This window comes from Pteropus vampyrus, unplaced genomic scaffold (genome assembly GCF_000151845.1).
Source record: "Pteropus vampyrus isolate Shadow unplaced genomic scaffold, Pvam_2.0 Scaffold4, whole genome shotgun sequence".
Lineage (NCBI taxonomy): Eukaryota > Metazoa > Chordata > Mammalia > Chiroptera > Pteropodidae > Pteropus > Pteropus vampyrus.
Genome location: NW_011888785.1, coordinates 23314328 through 23319511, shown reverse-complemented (window position 1 = coordinate 23319511; position 5184 = coordinate 23314328). Strand labels below are relative to the sequence as shown.

Genomic DNA, 5184 nt, shown 5'->3' with positions numbered 1-5184 from the left:
TTTTTTTTTTTAACTATTGTACTCAAAAGAGAACAAAGAACTGTTAATTCTTAAACTCTTTTGCTAATGAAGAAGTTTCTTTCCATTTGGTTTGAAGATTCTCAAGAGCACATATTTTTGAAATGCAGCTACAATTAAGTAAAAACAGTGACCATTCCCCAGACTTTCAATTGTATGTTGAAGATTCCAAAATAGGGAACTATTCATCTTTTCTGTGCCCAGATAAATTAACAAGTGCATGAAAATCAGAAAATCAATAATTATAATTGAATTTTGTTGAAAACAGATGACAGTTATGATAAAATTTGATCATAAACAGTTATCATTAAGAATGGTGAAAAAGGGTGAATTTATTATTCTTCTTGTAGCTGTTTTTCCATCCTATCTTCAATAGAATATAACGGAAGATTCTGTTTCCTTAAATGTATATTGCCTCTTGTACTCATGTTTTTGGAACAGAACTAATCATGGGAATGTTGTTTTATCCCTTACATTTTCTTCTGAAGATCTCTGGCCCCTTCATGAGTTTAAGTTCTTGTGAGTACATACAATGTTCTAGTTCTTACGGCTCCTCTTCTAAGTAAAGTTGCTAACCCAATAACTTCTAGATCAAATAATAAACTTTTAAAAATTCTAAAACCCTTCAAGAGTCACTAGACAAACTTTGTTAACACTACTCTGATTTGTCACATTTATACTGAGTTTTATATTTATTATTTTGATTGTATTACATTCTAGCCCACACTCACAATGTTTTATCTGCTATAACTATCATAATATCCCATCCATTGTTAGGGTCATTTTGTTTCTCCAGCTCTATAACAGAACTTTAAATACTTGCTCATTTAAGAGACCTTTATTATACACATACATATGTACATTTTTGGAAGTACACATGTCTAAAATACAAGTTGAAGAAAAAATCTCAGGACCAAAGACACTAGGCCTTTGTCCATCTTTTTCTTTTTTTCCTTTTTAGCCTATAAACACATGTACTTTTAAATATGTTAGGTTTCTAGTGGATTTATATGATTAAAATATCTGTTGAACTTTTTAATCTTGGATTATGATTGATAAACAAATGTACTTCTCTACATTTTTAGCTATACAACATGTTGTTATGTCAAGATGCCTCAGTAAACTCAGCTCTGAGAAACATTTATTAAGGCAGAAGAGAAAACAGAAATAATCTGAACCTTAGATATAAAATTTGGGTTAGATCACTGCTCAACAGATGAGTTGAATGAGTATTCTATACACCTATTTTCTAATCTGTAGAATAACAATGCAAATACCCACTTCACTGAGTTGCCGTAGGATTAATGAGATTACATGGAAAAAGGGTCAGTGTATTGAGGGGTTTCCTAGTCCACAGGCTTCCTCCTCTTGGCCTCCCACTCTTATTTTACTCAGATTTAAGAAACTTTCTCTGAAGTGTTTATTCATATTTATTGATTCAATTGGTTGCTTGAGATTCTCCTCAAAATAAATTTTAAAACAGGGAGTTTATTTTTTTCTTTCTTAGCAAGAAGTTTTGTTTTTGTTTTTGTTTTTTTTTCCCCTAGTCTTTTTCTATAGGTGTACTTTTTGTACTATTTACTCTAATAAAGAAAAGAGTAGAGTAGTAAGAGAGTTTTGTCATTGAGCCCTCTGGCTGAAGCCACGGTGAACTCCCTCATTGCAGGGGCCTTGCTCCACACCAGCTAAACACTGTCATATGGCCTGACTCCCACAGCACCACTCTTTTCAGCCACCAACTTGCTTTGTGTTAGTTATTAAAGATCCATACCTCTCCTTGTTTGGCATGTTTTGTTTTGTTGCACTATGCTTTCTATTAAGATGAACCATTTTATATCTTTCCTTCTGCTCTAAGCCAATTCAGTAGGAAGTTGCTCTACCACATTTAGATTAAAGATTCATACAGTGAATCCCTCTTGTGCAAAGAAAGGTCAAAGAAATGCATATGCAAGATTTATAAAGAACTCTTCTGGGGGTATACCTTATATACTTTGTGTGCATTATCTGAAACCAAGGATAGTTCCCTTCTATGTTTTAATGAAATTACGTTATGTTTATCTTTAGTTAATTTTTTAAAACAGGTAATATAACAAGAGTTAATATTTTGAAGAGTTAATATTTATAAAATATAGATACATTTAAAATATTTACAAAATAAATATTTATAAAATTTACTTAGAATTCTTCTTTTAACAATGTTGGGCAATATATAAGTCCAAAATTTTAGATTAAAACCAAAATTTAGCCAAGTTTTCAGATATTCTTTACACTCAACCAAAGTATGAATTTCTTCCTAAAATCAGGCCCTTTTAGATGATGAAAAGACCTGACATTCAACAATTATAGAGAACAAGTTAATAAGAAAGGGAAAATATTAAGTATCTGCATTATATCAAAGATATCACATCTGGATTAGTTAAAGGGTAAGTGGAGAAAAGTACTTTTTTAAAAAATAAAATATGTATTTTTTAGGAATTATAAATTTAAAATTTATTATAAACTAAGTTTTTAAAATCAAGTTATATATGTATATTTACCTATACACATATATTTTTTAATCAGCATGAGTTTGGATTCTAATACTGTCACTTATAATTTATTCAAATTAAGACAAGTTACTTAACTTCTGAACTTTATCTAAAACAAGAATACTAATACTAATCTGTTTTATAGGACTGTTGTGCAAATTAAGATAATGTATATAAAATGCCTAGTTCAATGACTGTGACGTAGTAAGCTTTTAATGAAGATTTGAATATATAAATGTACATGATCATCATCACTATCACTAGTCTTTATCCTTAGTTTTTCACTGCATCCCTTGAAGATTCTAAAAATAAAATAATACATACAGACTGAAGATACAAAACAACCATAAAAGTAAAATGATACCCAAGGAGAAGGGGTGAAGAAATACATTCCCAAGCCCTATGGTGGTTTTAAAGTTATGTCCACCGATTTATTAATATTCCTTCCCTCTAAGAGGTGAAGCTTAATTCCCGTCCACTTGTGAGTGGTCTGGATTTAGTGATTCACTTCTAAAATTAAGATACAGAATAAATGATGGGAAGTCATTTCTAAGATTAGGTTATAAAAACAGTGTAGCTTCCATCCTGGGTGCTCTTTCTGTTACTCTTATATCACTCTTTTTGGGGAAAGCAATATTGGGAGCAACCCTATCGAGATTCCTCATGGTGAGGAACTAAAGTATCCTGCTAGCAATAAAAGGATACTAGTGAGCCCAGAAGTGGAACTTTCAGCCTTAGTTAATTTTCAAAGACTACAGCCAAGGCCAACAGCTTGAGTGCACTTCAATAGAGATCCTGAGCAAGAACTACCTCGCTCCTGCATTCCTGATCTTCTGAAACTATGTGAAATAATGCTTGTTCTAAGCTGTAATTTTTATGATAATTTATTATGCATAAATAAGTAACTAATATGTACTCTAAATTCTGACAGCATAAACTGATTCAAGGAAATGGTGATAGAATTAGACCAGAAAACTTGTTATTCAAAAGTTGTCTTAGACTCAGACATTTCATCATGGAATACCAGTTTCCTGGCTTTTTACTTAGGAATTAACTCAATGCTGGCTTCTCTAATAAACTCTGAGAATATTAGTCATCATTCGACTCATTTCTTGGATTATTCAAATGGACAAAGGCAAACATCACAATTGTTAATACTCATATTTTAATTATATTTTAAGTGAAACTTCTTAAACCACTTTAAAATTGTTCTAAAATGTGATGAATTACATCTTCTTGTGTGTAGTATTATTTCTTTCCATATAAGAGTAGTTACATCTAAAGACCTTTTGACTATTAAAAAAATGCATTTATTGCACCTGAAAACATAAAATATTTGGGAAAAGATCTGTCAAATGTCTTTAAGTGGATCATTCTTCCAATAATAAAACAACAGCATATTTCCCAATGCTAAATCATCATTTTAATCTCAATCAATCCATCTCTTTTTCCTTTTCTCATTCTCATCTGTCCTCTTTTCAGAGATATATGAGACAACACAGCTTCCTAATTGGATAATAATCAAGTGCTGTCACTAATTAATATATCTGGAATCTCTCTACCACTATTGAAAAGAAGTTTTCCACAGTGAGTGTGGGAAAGAATCATAAGTGAAAACTATGTTTTCTCTCCAATTAAATTAACTTTCAAAGAAATGCATGAGGGTTACAATGATCTTTGTTCGATAATATTATTGGAAGAGGAATGATTAAAGAAAACACTTCATAAAGATATTCACAATAATTACATATACCTGGATTTAAAATATAATCCTCCCATTGGTTGCTTAAGTTTAAGGGGAAAGTTATTAAATATCCCCTATTTTTTACATGGAGTAAATCCACTTGTGACTCAAACTGATTATTTTATTCAAATTATTTAAGTTTAATTTTGTCAGTTTTGTTGATTAAAATAAAAGTTTCATGCAAGTTGAGGAAAATTTTTCACATAAAAAAATTACAATAATTACATTATAAGGGTTTGGTTGTAAAGATTTTGTTGCTATGGTTCCTATAAGGGTGCTAAGTAAGAAAAATGTATAAGAAAATTTAGATTCGTGAAAAATTTCAATTATGGAAACACTTAAATACTTTATGAAGAATACATATTTCACATTAAAAACCTAACTACTTAAAATAAAGATGACATTTCATAAAACTGCCAGAGTCTTAAAAATTATAATAAAAATTCCCTTCTTTCTTGATTTTTTAAATAATATTATCCAACATTTTTATTTTTTTATTTTTTATATTTAAAATAACCCTCTTACCTCTTCTTTTACTGCACTCTTTACCAAAAATATTATATTTGTTCCTATAACTTTAATTATACATAAGAAACTGGAAAAAATGATTTAAGAAAAGAGAGAATTCTAGTATTCACTTTGCCAGTATCTCTGGGACCTTGCCCATATTACTTCATTCTTCTAGGACTCACTTTCTTCAGCTACCAAATTAATCTTTGCACCAGTTCTTGTTCAGTTACAACATTTTATAACTCTGAGATCTAATAGACAGACTGTACATGTCTCCTGAGTTGCATATTTTCTGGTACTCCTCCTTTCCATACATTTTCCCACTTGCTTTTGCCTCAAATTCAAATCTATTTAAACTAATGAAAAAGCTCTATCTATACAACC

The 5184-nt window shown here is 30.3% G+C and overlaps 1 protein-coding gene across 1 annotated transcript in view; it reads right to left on the bottom strand.

Moving 5' to 3' along the window:
• PCLO (piccolo presynaptic cytomatrix protein) overlaps nucleotides 1–5184 on the bottom strand; it is a 368833-nt gene that overhangs the window by 283050 nt on the left and 80599 nt on the right. The window lies entirely within an intron of this gene.